The sequence below is a fragment of the Anastrepha obliqua genome, chromosome 6, assembly GCF_027943255.1.
Source record: "Anastrepha obliqua isolate idAnaObli1 chromosome 6, idAnaObli1_1.0, whole genome shotgun sequence".
NCBI lineage: Eukaryota > Metazoa > Arthropoda > Insecta > Diptera > Tephritidae > Anastrepha > Anastrepha obliqua.
This window is the reverse complement of record NC_072897.1, coordinates 27,647,227-27,664,060: the sequence shown is the minus strand read 5'-3', so window position 1 is coordinate 27,664,060 and position 16,834 is coordinate 27,647,227.

Here is a 16,834-nt window from a genome sequence, read left to right as displayed (position 1 = left end):
AACAGCGCAGATCTTCATGAAGAGGCAATAGGCCGCTCCCCCTTCCGTGAAGTACTACTTAACGGTTGTCCCGCGGGAGGGAAACGGAGCTGGGGTGGGTTTTTAGTGGGTGAGCCGAAAGGCAAGTCTCACACTTTTCGGCTTTCAATGCTTTGTGCCACCTCCATAAAAAAAAAAAAAAAAAAAAAAAAAACATATATGCTGTGTGTATGTATGCACGTATGTATGCTGAGTGCACTTGCCGCAGCAAAAAATATTACGATTCCCTAAAACTTCTCAAAAAATCCAGCGCACATTCATAGGCACAGCTGCGGTTGTCGAACATTTAGAAGAGATATTTACCTGGTAGATACCTATGAAATGAGCCTTTTTTTCAATTTCAAATGTTTATTAACAAAAAATGGTTACAAATTTAATCTTCAAAATAATAGCCATAGCTAGCGACACATTTTCCCATCTCTCAGGCCATTTGTGGATGCCGCGCCAAAAAAGTTCGCCGTCTTTGACCGCAAACCAATCATCGAGCCATTTTTTGGCTTCTTCGTGGAAATTGAAGCGCGTTCCAGTATTGACTATTTTGATTTGATTTCTTCAATGATAGAAATAAATTTTTATCATCGTTAAGAAAAATTGGGAATTTTTGTTTGTTGTGCTGTACAATAGTTAAAACTTTTCAGCGCTGGCGCGACTATTTTAGACCGTTCAACTAGAATGATGGCCGCTACGGCTGCGCCTATTAATGCATTTCTTCTTGTAGTCGCTAGGCATAGAATTTTAGCTTTGGACGACATACGCATGTAGAGGAATGAAGTGAGGGGCCTGTGTGTACGGTTGTATGTACATGAATATGTGTATATTAATAAGCATTGTTTCTCTGGGAGCTCGGAATACAAATATGTACATGTATATGGAAAAGATAATTGTTTTAGCATATGTTAGGTAGGAATTCCATCCTTCGAGTATTTACGCCCTAATTATTGCATGCGTCGTGAGATATGTCATGGTTGCTGCAGTATGCATGTATGTATATACATATGTAACACTATAAGAATTCAAGATGCAATTGAGTAACATAATATAATATATGCGGAGCAAATTATTAAAAAATAGCGACCGCTTAAAACTTATGTGGGTTCCAGGCCACGCAGGCATAAGAGGGAACAATCTAGCGGACGAACGGGCTAAACTCGCTGGGAAAGAACTACTAATAACTTTCGACTATATTTCGAAAAAAGACTTATACAAATTTAGAAATCACAGGCACTATAATGCACAAATGGTCAATTGGAGATCCTCTTCTCATCATTATATCGTAAATAATCCAAACTACCCATTAAATTGCGTTGCAACGATATCAGATCATTTGTCCGCCTTCGTCTAGGGCACACAATCGCCACACATTCATACGTTTTTAATGGTTCCAGCCCTCTATGCTGCCAACACTGTCATTCACCATCTTTAACGGTCTGCCACCTACTCGACGACTGCCCACATTTTGAACAAATCAGGAAAAGTATCTTCCGAAACCAAAGACTTTCTACAGTGTTAAGAACTACTTCCTCAGAAAATATATCAAAAATGTCCGAATTTCTAGTTAAATCTGGATTGGAAAAATTGATTTGATGTTTGCTCCTCTAACATATGTAGTTACTATATAGTATTTTTACCGTAGTCTTAATTTGCCTTAAGTTTTCTAGTCTCCTTTTACATGTAAGACCTTTAAGCTAACTATCTATTACTTTTACATCAGCGAGCCGAAGGTCCTGGCAGCCAGTGCTCCTTTTTCACGTGTAAGAATAATTGTATTATTATTTCACGTCTGTAAATAAGTAAATAAATAAACGTAATATGTATACATGTTTATATATATGTACATATATCAATGTACCAAAACACTTGTACGCTCTATGTATTCTCGTGTGAAATTAGTTTGAACACAAAAAAATAATAATTTTCATCAAATTCGTATAAAGTTTTAAATTAACTAAAATGCACTCATCAAAATGTGAGATCATTTAACAATGTATTTTGTTTTTGTTGCAATCTTTTTTTTAAATAAAAACAGAGAACATTAAAATTACTTTGATTTTAAATTTTGGTGCTTATCTATATATATATACTATAAAAGAAAGTCATGTTAGTTACACTATTTATAACTCGAGAACGGCAGAACCGATTTGGCTAAAAATTGGTGGAGAGGTAGCCTAGAGCCAGGAGACGGACATAGGATACTTTTTATCCCATTCGAACGCGTTTCCGTGAAGTCACTATAAAATGTGGTATAACAAAAACGCATCTGGTATGGAATAACAAAACGCAAATGACAGCTAAACGTAATTTTGTCTATGGTTAAGTATAAAATTTGATAATACAAATTTTGTCAGGAATATATAATCACAGTAATTTGTATTCTCTTTGAATCATCATTATCAAGTTTTATCAGCATCGAAAATCTTCATCTGGGACGAATGCACAATGGCGCATAAACGTGCATTAGAAGCACTTAACCGAACATTGAAAGATATACGCAATGATTCGAGATGTTTTGGAGGCGCAATGATTTTACTGTCTGGCGACTTCCGCCAAACACTGCCAATAATTCCAAGATCAACGGCTGCTGACGAAATAAACGCTTGCCTCAAATCATGGAATCTATGGCGCTATGTGAAGAAACTTCAGCTGACAACAAACGTTAGAGTTGCATTACTTAATGATACATCCACTGAAGATTTCTCTGAGCAATTACTGACTATCGGTAATGGTCGAGTACCTGTCGACGAATGGAGCGGATTGATTTCATTTCCTCAGAATTTCTGTAACTTTGTCTCATCGAAAGACGAACTTATCAATAAAGTATTCCCAAACATCATTAATAACTACAAAAATAATGAATGGTTGAGTGAGCAGCAATTTTAGCGACTAAGAATAAAGATGTAGAGGACCTAAACTAGATAATTCAAAATGATATCATTGGAACAATGCATTTATTCAAATCCCTTGACTGTGTAACAAATGAAGATGAAGCCACCAACTATACAATTGAATTTTTAAACTCCTTGGATATGCCTGGCTTACCACTTCACAATTTACGCCTAAAAGTTGGCTCAGTAGTAATCATGCTTCGAAACATAATCCCACCAAAACTTTGCAACGGTACGCGTTTGGTGGTAAATAAATTGATTAACAATGTGTAAAATTCGAAGGTGAAGAAGTTCTTAATCCGAGGATCCCGATGATCCCACCCGATCTGCCGTTTGAGTTTAAAAGACTTAAATTTCCGATCCGTCTTGCATTCGCCATGACCATTAACAAATCACAAGGCCAATCCTTGAAAGTTTGTGGTCTGAATCTATAAAATCAATGCTTCTCACATGGTCAATTATATGTGGCATTTTCACAGGTCGGAAAACCATCTGCGCTGATTGTTTTTGCACCTGATAATAAAACAAAAAATGTGTATCACAAGGTGCTTAACTGAAGAGTGCAATCTATTAAAGCTTCATTGAAATACTTGATTAATAAAAAGTTAACTTATAATAATAAAATCAAAAATCTGCTTTTTTATTGCCTCTAGTATTTCAAATATATCTATATTTGAATGTACATTTAAATTTGTGAAAAATATAAAATGAATAAAATTTCGTTCGTCAAGGGATTAGGCCATTAGTCAATTTGATCTCTTACATAAGTCAAAAACTGTGCAGACGTCACAAATAGTAGTAAGAGCTCGGCCAAGTAAAGTGTGTGTTTTTTAGAGGTTAGGTTTTCAAGTTGGCACTACTTTTTTCGTAGATGGTCTTTTTGACAGCTGTCACTTGATTTATGCTCAGTTTGGTTTGCCATTTCATAATAAATAGACTTACACCTGAACAACGTTTGCAAATCGTGCAAATTTATTACGAAAATAATGGTTCGGTTCGCGCGACGCATCGAAGAAAATTTTGTTCAGCGATGAAGCTCACTTTTGGTTGAATGGGTATGTCAATACGCAAAATTGTCGCATTTGGAGTGAACATAATCCACAAGCCATTGCTGAGACGCCGTTACATCCTCAAAAAGTCACTGTTTGGTGTGCTCTATGGGCAGAGGGAATCATTGGTCCATATTTCTTTAAAAATGAAGCCGGACATAATGTTACAGTCAATGGAGAGCGCTATAGAGCCATGATTAATGACTTTTTCGTGCCTGAATTGGACGATGTTGATGTGGACGACCTTTGGTTCCAACAAGACGGCGCTACATGCCATACAGCCAACGCAACAATCGATTTTTTTAATGAGCAACTTTTGGTGAACTCATTATCTCGCGCCGTGGGCCTGTGGCGTGGCCTCCAAGATCGTGCGATATAACACCGCTGGACTATTTCTTGTGCGGCTATGTGAAGTCGCTTGTCTACGCAGATAAGCTCGAGACGATTGACGTCTTGGAAGAGAATATTCGGCGCGTTATTGCTGACATACGGCCCCAATTGCTGCAAAAAGTGGTCGAAAATTGGGCCTCTCGGCTGGAATTTATTCGAGCCAGCCGCGGCGGCCACTTGCCCGAAATCATTTTTAAAACATAATGGCAAACCCTTATCTTTATAATAAAGCTAAATTCTTGGCCATAACATTAAATTATATACGTTTTATTTCATCTTGAAAACCTAACCTCTAAAAAAAACACCCTTTACTAAAGAGAGAATTAACTGTAATCAGCTCTGTTAAAAGTTTCATCATATCACGGAGGCGGTTAGACTTCATTTTTGAGAGTTCACACTATTCGTAGCTCGTGAGACTTCTCTGCGCTTACTGTCCTCTTCGCATTCGATTTGTCGCAATTTTTTTAAAAGATGTCCGCTAGCATTGCGCTTGAATCATTTTGTCTCTGCTTCGCATTGCGACCGTAAGTGTGAAGTGGATCCGTAATTGAAACGATGTTTTGCTTGCCGTTCATCTGCTGTATAATTTCGAAACGATCTCGCAGCTCTTTAAAAGTTGTGGCACTATATAAAGGGTATTTCAAGTCGTCACGTACTTTTATACCATCCACGATGTACCGAATGACTGCTTCATCTTCCACCATTTCTTATGCTAGCTTTCTCATTTGAAATACGTATTCGTGAAAATTCTCTTCACTTCTCTTTTTCCGTTGCATCAACTTCTGATGTACGTCGGCACTGTTAAGTACCACGTCAAACTATTCGATTAATGCTTTACATAAAACTTCATAGTTTGCGACCAATCGGGTCAAAGACTAACTCCGTCGGCGCCAATCGCAAACTTCGCGAGTTGAGGGAAACATTCATGACCCAACATCCAGAAATAGAAAAGTACGCAAAGGCCCAAGAATTCACCTTCGTCTTTATACCACTCAAGACGCAACACTCCGGTGGGTTATGGGAGGCAGCAGTGAAGTGCACCTATCACCTTCTCGTGCGCGCAAACCGCAATGCCCTGCTCACCACCGCAAAACTTTAGACACTGCTCACCGAGGTCGAGGCGATACTTAACTCGCCACTTCCTGGTCCCAATCTTCAACAACGATGGAGAGGCCCGGCGTGCTTATTAATTGAGTGCTCCCTTCGAGTCCGACCACCAGCACAAGTGTCGATGGCCTCGACAGCATCGAGCTTAACAACCTCGTTCTGGTCTAGGAGGACAACGCGCCCCCTCAGCAATGGGTGCTCAGCTGCGTCGCCGCCATCGCATCAGGTCAAAACGGAAAGGTCTGCGTAGCAGCGAGCTTAACACGTTCCCGCCGGCGCTGTTATTCATAATCTTCGCCCACAGACGGCAATGTTTAACCCTTCTACTATGTTTGGGTCAATTTGACCCAATTTTCAGTAAAACTCATCGAAATTCGCCTGTTAGTCTAGTCGTATTGTATTGATTCTTCTTCTATTTGTTAACTGCAGTAAAAGGAATAGATAAATATGAAAATTAATATAACATCTGGTTTTTATGTTGCTGGAGGATGCCAAATGTAATTTCATTACACTTATTACGTTGTTGGGTCAATTTGACCCACCTAGTATTTTGAAACATTTTGCCGTTTATTATTACATCACTCGATCAAAAACGCAGACAAAGAAAGCTAGTTATCGGAGATCGAGTATATTTTACACAGCTCAATGTTTATATGTATATTCTCGATTAATTTATAGCCTTTTCGAAAAAGGGGAACTCCCGTTTTATGCACCTGTGCAAAGAGTAAGTGTCGATTGTTTGCTTAGTTAGTAATTTATTATCGCGCAGTAAGGAGATTATCAAAGTTTTTATAAAGAAAGTGATTACTAAATATATATTTCTACAATGTCCCAAAGGAAGACAGTAAGTCAAGTTATTTAATTTACTATGTTTATGTTGCTGTTGCACATTTTTATAATTTTATTTTTGAAAAGAAGCTAAGTATTGAAGAAATACACCAAATTATTAATTCTGATGCTGAGGATATTTTCGACGAAAGTGATAGCGATGAAGACTTTGTACCTATTGCAGAAAATGAAACGGACGATTCAAATATTTCATCCAGTGAAAGTGAAGTAGATGTCGTTTTTGAAGGTAGCAATGCGACAGAAGAAGTCAATTTGCCAAATATTTTATCGAAAGATAGAGAGCATAATATGACATGATCAGCCACTTCCAATTTCAAGAGGCAAAATTCCTCGAAATCAAATTTTATATCAAAGTCACAGATACAAAATCCTCTTTTGATATTTTCATGCCCTCAAGTATAAAAAACATAGTGGTAGAAATGAGCAATGGAAGCATACATAGGATTGCAAATCTTAGCAGGAGTATACAAATCGCACAATGAAAGTCTAATTCATTTGTGGGATGAAAATAATGGCAGACCAATTTTTTGGGCCGCAATGAGCTTGGAAAGATTTATGAACATATCACGATGCCTTCGTTTTCACTCCGCTGCAGACAGGGATGAGAGAAGACAGCGTGATAAATTAGCACCAATAAGAAACATTTGGGATCAATGGAATCGGCAGCTCAGGTCATATTATCACTTACATGGAAATGTAACAATAGATGAGCAGTTAGTACCTTTTCGTGGTCGTTGCATCTTCAGGCAATACATTCCATCGAAGCCCGCAAAATACGGCTTAAAAATATGGGCTCTATGTGATGCAAAAAGCAAGTATGCCTGGAACATGGAAGTTTATTTAGGACGGGCAAGAAATACGCAACCGGAAAGGAACCAAGGGAATGCATTTATAAATTGGCTTTTTGTATGTCTCAAACCTATGTACAGTATAAATAAACCGTCTCTATACAAATATTTTTAGGTGAATGTGTTGTTCTATCCCTATCAGCACCCCTTCCCAGAGGTCACACTATTACTTGCGATAACTTTTTTACGACGTACAATCTCGCCGTTCAGCTACTTCGCAGGAACATTACAATTTTTATTTACGGATAATGTAACTATTGTATCGTACGTCCCAAAAAAATATAAATTTGTTGTAGCATTGAGCTCCCTTCACCATTCTCCACTTGTTGATGAGGGTGACAGAAAAAAACCTGAAATAATACTTCACTATAATGAAACAAAAGCTGGTGTGGATGCGCTTGATCAGCTGGTTGCTAACTATACATGTAAACGTCAGACCAAACGTTGGCCAGTTGCCCTCTTTTCGAATATGTTAGATATTTCGGCATATAACGCATACGTAATATGGACAGAGATAAATCCCTCATGGAACTCCAACAAGCTTTATAAGCGAAGACTTTTTCTTGAAGAGCTGGGAAAGCAAATGATCGAACCAAATATTGTCCGCAGAGAGAGACTGCCGCGAGGAATTGCTGCTAAGAATATAGTAAAAAATATTCAAGAAAACTCCAAATCTGCAGAAGAAGCGTCTACTTCTAATATTTCTGCCAGAAATGAATCCACCAAAAAACGACAGCGATGTTTCTTCTGTCATCATACAAAAAATTTGAACAAATATTCAGCTGTTTGCAGTACGTGCCAAAAATTTGTTTGCAAGGAACATAGCAGCTTTGTGAAAATTGCCGTTAAAACATACATATCTGAACTATTTTCTACAATTAACATACACTTAACTTGATTCAAATAAAAAAATATGAATTCTTTCAATAAAATAGTGTTATTAGTGGAGTTTTTATAAGTGGGTCAAATTGACCCAAAACACTATATGTGTAATTTTTTCCTAACCTAGCAGAAGGGTTAAGTCTTTTCGCTCTATCGGAAGCGATTGCAGGTCATAAAACGAAATTTTTTCATAAGGGTAGTCGTTTATGGCATCTCATCTCATAGGTACCATTTAATAAAATACCATTGGTGGTACGCGCTGCCTAAAGACGCAATCTTGTGCGGGCCACCGCTGGTACACGCCGCCTCATGAAGCAATCTTGTGCGAGCCACCGGTGGTATGCGCCGGCGTGAACGTGTTAATTAAACGCCCCGTTTACGAGCTGGCCATGTTACCAAGTGAAATTGAAAGTGGCCGGTGTTACGCGAAATGACATTTAATTAGTTCTACTTTCTTAATTAATTATTAATTTAATTTAACTTATCATTATTAAAAATGTTATTATCCAATCTGAATTTTTATAATTTTTTTTATCAATTATTTATTTAATCAACAAACACGACACTTACATACTATTACATAGGTAGATACAAACAAAGACCTTATGACAAGAGTCATTATGACAAGAGTCATATAAGTATAATAACTTAAAGTAAGAGAAATCAAAGACTAAGGAAGAAGAATAAGCGTTACATTGAGTTAGCGTCCTTCTAAAAGAAGCATTCATTCTAAAACAGTTTTAGCAATTACCACAAAAAACAATTCATTACAACGGAATATGCGTAGGGAACATTAAAATTATTTTTATTGAGCAAATGCGGACAATCGATTGAGTTCCCACAAATATCAAAGACAAAACACATCGATAATAGAACACGCCTAGACTCTAAGGATATTACATTTATTAATAAGCAACGAGAGCGATAAGACGGAATGGGATCAACGAATTTCATTGAGCACAAAGCAAAGCGTACAAAAGCTCTCTGAACAGACTCTAATCTATTAATATAGACTGCATGAAGACCGCGTATTCTAACCTGGACCGAATTAAGGACGAGTATAACAGTTTGAGAGTATAGGGATCAGAAAACGAAGAACTATTTCGACGAATAAAGACTAACATTGCGAACGATTTAGAAAGAATAAAGTTTATGTGGGTGATGATGTTGAGCTTGGAGTCAAAATAAACACCCTGGTCTTTTAATTCACTAATTGGCTTTAGCGGCGAGTTTGAGATGTAGAAAACTGTTGTAACAATATTCAAAACTTTCGCACACGACATTTATTGATGTTAAGGAACAAACGATTAAGCGCACACCAATTATGTAAGTTATTCAACTCACGCTGGAGAATAGATGAATCTTCTGGACATTTAATTTCATAACAGATTTTTAGATCATCCGCGTATAGAAGAAATTACACAATGAAAAACAGGAGGAAATATCGTTAAAGAAGAGGATAAATAGTAATACAACAAAAAATAAAACGATACATTATCAAGTCAACCGACACAGAGCCTATTATTAAGATAGGAAATTAACCACTTAAGAAATTGAGAGTGAAAGCCGAAACCCTCAAGTGTAGCTATTAATATTGGGTGAGATACTCCATCAAAAGCCTTAGAAAAATCTGTATAGATTGCATCCATTTGGAAGCCCTTTTGAAATGTATCCAAGCAGTTCTCCGTAAAGACAGCTAAATTCGTTAATGTAGATCTGCCCAGAATAAACCCATGGTGATCGGGTCATAATAAATGTTTAATAACAAAGTATGTTTTGTTTGTGACTATGCACTCAAATAATTTTGAAACTGTAGATAGCTTGGAAATCGGCCTACAATTTTCAATATAATTTTTATTGCTACTTTTAAGGATAGGCGTATTAAAGTTAATTTCCAGTCTTCAAGGAAAGCTCCGGCAGAAAGTGACGTGTTGAAAATGTGTTTCAAAGGAGGGACAACTTTTAACTAGAATAACCGATAGACCATCAACATTTAAATTTAAGTTTGCCTCTTAAATTACTGTCGAATTTCATAATAAATCTACATACATACATACTGTATGTACATAGTTAATATAACATAACATTATAAATATTATATAATATATATTTACTTTTAATGACATATAAGCCATAAGTAAAGAAACGCTGGGTTAAGAAATTCTATAGCCATTTTATACTGCTTCCGGTTGGTCCACGCATTGCGTTAAGTCCTTCCGCCAATTCCGCTTAGGGGCCCTAGGACAATGCTTCCCTGAAAGTAACTCTGGTCTATCGCGGCAAAAACTATTGTAGTAGAATACGCGCACGAGTTTGCGCTATCTTATTTACCTTTTTTTGCAAAAATAAGACTTTCAAAATAAGAATTTCAAATTTGAGACCTATCAACTGTTCACCACATGGTGAAATTATAGAGCTTTTTAATTTAGGAACGTTGCTAAAGAATGCAATAAAACTTTTGCTTGAAGAAAATTGTATGAAGGAAACAAAGAATCGGGATGTAAATCTTTAGTAACACGAAATTAAAGTCTCGTGTGCACAGCTTTCAACAAAAGAAGTCGAGTACACAGAGGATGGTGCTTTTATAATGCATCACTCGAGCTAGCAGGGGAGTTTTAGTGCGGCTAAAAGCTATGTGGTGTAATCTATATATATACTAGCTGACGCGGCGAACTTTGTTCCGCCCTAGAGGCAATAAAAAAGCAGATTTTGGATTTTATTAAGTTAATTTTTTTATTAATCAAGTATTTCAATGAAGCTTTAATAGATTGCACTCTTCAGTTAAGCACCTTGTGATACACGATATTTTTTGTTTTATTATCACGTGCAAGAACAAACAACGCAGATAGTTTTCCGACCCGTGAACATGCCACATATAATTGACCATGAGAGAAACATTGATGTTCTAGATTCAGATCACAAACTTTCAAGGATTGGCCTTGTGATTTGTTAATGGTCATGGCAAATGACCTACATCTTTATTCTTATCCGCTAAAATTGCTCGCTCACTCAACCATTCATTATTTTTGTAGTTATTAATGATGTTTGGGAATACTTTATTAATAAGTTCGTCTTTCGATGAGACAAAGTTACAGAAATTCTGAGGAAATGAAATCAATCCGCTCCATTCGTCGACAGGTACTCGACCATTACCGATAGTCAGTAATTGCTCAGAGAAATCTTCAGTGGATGTATCATTAAGTAATGCAACTCTAAGGTTTGTTGTCAGCTGAAGTTTCTTCACATAGCGCCATAGATTCCATGATTTGAGGGAAGCGTTTATTTCGTCAGCAGCCGTTGATCTTGGAATTACAGGCATTGTTTGGCGGAAGTCGCCAGACAGTAAAATCATTGCGCCTCCAAAAAGGTCAATAATGACAATTTCACTCTCCCACTAAGGCAGCACAATCCGGGCGTTTCTCCGGAAAACTTCAATGCGCCACAATACTCGCAAACAACGTTCATTGGCCCAATGCAAACGCTAGGATGCAAGCAGTAATCAGTGTTGCAATCATATCGAAACGCTGCTCTGTTCAAATCAGAACTTGATAATTCTCTTCTTGTGCATCGAAAATGATTTACTTGTTGATCTCTGTTATTCACTCGGCGATTTCGCATTGCCAACCGAGCCGTTTCACGGGCTGCCTCGCTTTGCTCTTGTGATTGAGAAGCACGAAGCCGAGCCATACTAACGCGGCGCTCTGCACGGGCAATTCCTTGTGCTTCTTCAGCCGTTTCATTCATTCGCAATGTTTCGTATCCTTCTTGCTTTACGGCTTTGTCGGGAAATATTCGATCGTCTTGGTCGTGGCATTGATAATGATAATTCAAAGAGAATACAAATTACTGTGATTATACTGCAAAGTGAACGATATGAAGCGTTACCTATTCAAAACACCAAAACTTTTTTTTGTGAAATTAGTTTTTATTGATTTCAAAGACAAAATTGTTCAAAAATGATTACAATTTTAACATACATATATATCTGACAAAATTTATATTATCATATTTTCTACTTAACCATAGACAAAATTACGTTTAGCTGTCATTTGCGTTAAAAAGTAACCTATGCCCGTCTCCTGGTTCTAAGCTACCTCTCTACCAATTTTCAGCCAAATCGGTTTAGCCGTTTTCGAGTTATAAATAGTGTAACTACACCCTTTTTGGGTGTTTGGCCGAGCTCCTCCTCCTATTTGTGGTGTGCGCCTTGATATTGTTCCACAAATGGAGGAATCTACAGTTTCAAGCCGACTCCGAACGGCAGATATTTTTATGAGGAGCTTTTTCATGACAGAAATACACTCGGAGGTTTGCCATTGCTTGCCGAGGGGCGACCGCTATAAGAAACATGTTTTTTATTAATTTTGGTTTCACCGAGATTCGAACCAACATTCCCTCTGTGAATTCCGAATGGTAATCACGCACCAACCCATTTGGCTATGGCGGCGGTAATGCTTACATTAAATTGTCTTATCTTACGTAGGTAATGTTATAGCTCTATAGCTATGCTAACCCTATGTGACCATACGTTATGCTACTACCACCTCTCCCTTCATGTTTGAGAAGTGTAAGTATCGAACCATCACTGACAGATTTAGACTTTGGATGGATGTCAAATCAAAGTTTCAAGTCTTGTTCTAGTTCTGAACGAGTATGGCTAACTGAGCTTTAAGGTCTCGGTTTTTGCGTTCTACAGGATTAGCTTCAGGATGATATATGGGTTTGAAAACTTGTTGTATGTTGATACTGTAGCTATTTTCTGCATAAGTGACTAGACAAATTGTACACTATTTTCGAATTTATGACGTCGGGGTACGAAATAGCGGAGGAAAGTTTCATCGATTAGGACTGTAGCGCAAGTTTTTGCAGCTGCTACCTTCGGGAAAAATAGTTCAACCCATCGGCTAGCTACATCTACACTACGACTATAATTACACTAGTTTACGAATTTTCACTTCCAAAAATGGTCCTCGACCAAAAAGCGTTTTTTAGACTAATTTGAGGTCGCTGAAACCAAAAATGAATTTAATTTTTTTTTTCAGAGAACGGCTTCCAAGATATTCCCAAAAAACCTGTTTTTTTGGGCAATAGTGCAGTTATTACCTGCAATCTCGAAAACAGTGCACGCCATTTCTTTGAAGTGTACAAATTTCGAAAAGCATACGTATAACCTATACGCCAATATATAATTCGTGTCAATGGAAGTCGTAGTTTTCGCAAAACAGCTGTTGAAACTTAAAAAAAAGGCATTTTTGACGTTTTGTTTACTAAATTATCAAAGTTTATTAACTTTTTTCTTGAACAAAAAAGTTTTTTATATCGATATAAGATAGATTTTCTGAAAGACAATTTTGTCACCTACATTTTAAGCCTAAGTTTGTCTGAATCGACGAAAAATTGTAGAAGTTATAACGTATTATGTGAATGACGACAATTTCATCTTTTGTCGTACTACTGTGGGCAAAAAGTAAGGTGAATTTATTTGTCAAACTTCGCGGGATTAAAATTTCGCCCTAGTTATTTTTTTCATGAGTTGGCAGCACTGTTAATAACATCTGGGTCAACTTTCATGTGAATGTCATTATCAGTAATATATTTACGCTTGTGTTTACCAAACGACCAAGAGTGCATTTTTCTGATTTTTAAAATGTCTGATTTGATTTAGCAGAGAAGTGCCATCAAATTTTGTTTGTGGAATGAAATTTCGGCTGCGGAAACGTTTAGCATGTAGAAGGCATTTGGTGATTCGACCATGTCGCAGAAAAATGTTTATAAGTGGTACAAAGACTTCAAAGAGGGTCGAGAACGTGTTGATGACTTGGAGCGCTCCGGACGACCATTGACGTCAACAGATGACCAACGCGTCAATAAAGTGAAGGAGTTAGTGCTCAAAAATCGTCGGTTGACGGTTAAAGACCTTACTGATATGATCGGAATATCAGAAGGATCTGTGAAAACCATTTTGAAAGACCATTTGGGCCTACGAAAAGTCAGATCTCGTTTGGTACCGAAAACTCTCAAAAGTCGTAGCGTTGATGTGTGTGAAACAATGCTTTCAGACTATCAGGACAAGCTCAAATGCATCATTACGGGAGATGAGACTTGGATTTATGCTTACGACCCTGAAACAACCAACCAATCAAGCGAATATCGTGCCAAAGGCGAGGCGAGACCAAAAAGAGCACGTCAAAGTCGTTCAAAAATAAAGGTCATGATGACAGGTTTTTTCGATTTTCGTAGTGTGGTGCACTATGAACTCCTTCCACCTGGCCAAACTGTTAATAAGGAATATTATTTGAGCGTTATGCGTCGTTTACGTCAAGCAATTCGTCTAACAAGACCAGAATTATGGGCCAACAACTCTTGGTTTTTGCATCACGATAATGCATCGTCTCATACTGCACTCGTTCTTCGTGACCATTTCACGAAAAATTCCACGCATATCGTTCCGCAACCACCGTATTCGCCTGATTTTGCTCCGTGTGACTTCTGGCTATTCCCAAAACTCAAGAGACCACTCCGGGGAACGCGTTTCGAGTCGATTGAGGAGATAAAAGCTGAATCGAAGAAGGTGCTGGTGGCTATACAGGAAATGGACTATTTGGCATGTTTCGGGGATGGGAAAAATCGTTGGCATAAGTGTACTTCATCGAGAGGGGATCATTTTGAAGGGAATGAAATTGATTTACAAGAATAAATAAAAATTTTTCATTTTACAACCAAATTCACTTTACTTTTTGCCCACAGTAGTATATCCTTTTGATGTATACAATACGGTTTCGAACAAAAGTAAATCATACCAGCCTGCGTATTGAGTCACGCAAAATAACTGTTCTTAGGCTCACTATAATTAAAAACAATATTTATTTCATACAAATAAATATATATATATATGTCGCAGAATAGGCTTATTTGCCCATTGTACCAATTCCAGCTAAATAAGAGCTAGGTATGACCAATGTACGTCTGTGTATATTTTTCGGTGGCGCCATATTTCTGCAAGCATAAATTTGGCCACGACGACAGAGGGCTAATGAAGAATTTTGTGAGAGCTTTTTAAAAAAAAAACGGAAAACACAGCCCTTAAATACTTGAAAACCAAGTTCCCAAGATTGTCAACAGAGAAAATCAAAGCGGGTATATTCGTCGGTCCACAGATAAAGAAATTGTTTACGGACACAGAATTTCAACAATGCCTTGACAGTTCCGAAGCTAAAGCCTGGAAAGCTTTCTAAAAAGTTGTTCATGGATTCTTGGGAAATAACAGGAGCAACAACGACCGTCAATTGATTCATACAATGATGAAATACTTTAAAACTATTGGTTAGTATTGTAAAACGTACATACTCCAAAATATATTTATCATATATGTAAATTGCTTGGAAAATTTACAATTAACTTTGTTTTTGTTAACAGGTGCTCGCATGTCGTTAAAAATGCACCTACTTCACAGTAATTTGGATTTTTTTCCTCCGAATTTGGGGGCTGAAAGTGAGGAACAAGGCGAGCGATTTCATCAAGATATTGCTACGATTGAAAAGCGTTATGAGGGCTTTTGAGATCAAGGAATGATGAGCGACTACTGCTGGATGCAACTTCGTGAAGATTCCGTGCAACATAAAAGTAGAAGTTCGAGAGTAAAAGCGTATTTTCGACCTCAAACATGGCAAAGTCAAAATCACACGTGTTGACTTTATGGGTCATAACTTCTACAATTTTTCGTCGATTCAGACAAACTTAGGCTTAAAATGTAGGTGACAAAATTGTCTTTCAGAAAACCTATATTATGTCGATATAAAAAATTTGTTTGTTCCAGAAGAAAGTTAATAAACTTTGATAATTTAGTAAAAAACGTCAAAAATGCCTTTTTTTTAATTTTTTGTGTTATATGTGTGCCTTTCGAAATTTATGCACTTCAAAGAAATGGCGCGCACGGTTTTCGAGACTGCAGGTAATAACTGCACTTTTGCCCAAAAAACAGGTTTTTAGGGAATATCTCGGAAACCGTTCTTTGAAAAAAAATAATAAAATTCGTTTTTGGTTTCAGCGACCTCAAATTAGTTTAAAAAACGCCTTTTGGTCGAGGACCATTTTTGGTGTATACTAGTGTTATCCATTCGTATCAGTGAACTGTTTTTGGGAGATCAAAAATATCGACGGCTACAACTTCGAACATTTGTTTACTATTGTTTGTATGGAGTAATCACATTGATTTCATATACTATTTGAGGCTTTGTAGGGCTGTCACTGGACACATGCTCGTACATTTTTGGTTATGTCGCCGGGTATTCCTGGCCAAAACTAGCGGCTGGCCTGCAGTAATTTCGTCGTTACATAATTTTAGAATATTTGCGCGTTCATGAGCTTCTTCAACAGCATCATTTGCGTAGCGATAATAAAACTCAACAGATAACCACCGTTACACCATACAGCCTCATTTTCGTCTTTTTGCTCAAGACAACTTATTATCTTCGTTAATTAGTTATCTTTGAGTTGCTCAGTTCGTAGCTCATTTGGTTTTTTACGTGCCAGTTCTGCCAGATGGCGATCATAGTCATCAGCCTTAAATTTTATGTATGCTTGTATTACAGTAAGACAGCGAGACTTTGTAAGGTCCTTCATTTAGACCGCTCAGTAAGGCTGGATTCCATTCGAAAACCTGATGGTTCATACACCATTTCCAAATCGGAAGCGTTTAATGCTTTACTCGGAATCCACTTTCCGGGTAGTAGAACTCTCTCTGAAGGTGAGAGTGGCATGAACAATGACGGTGGCAACGGTGGAACCT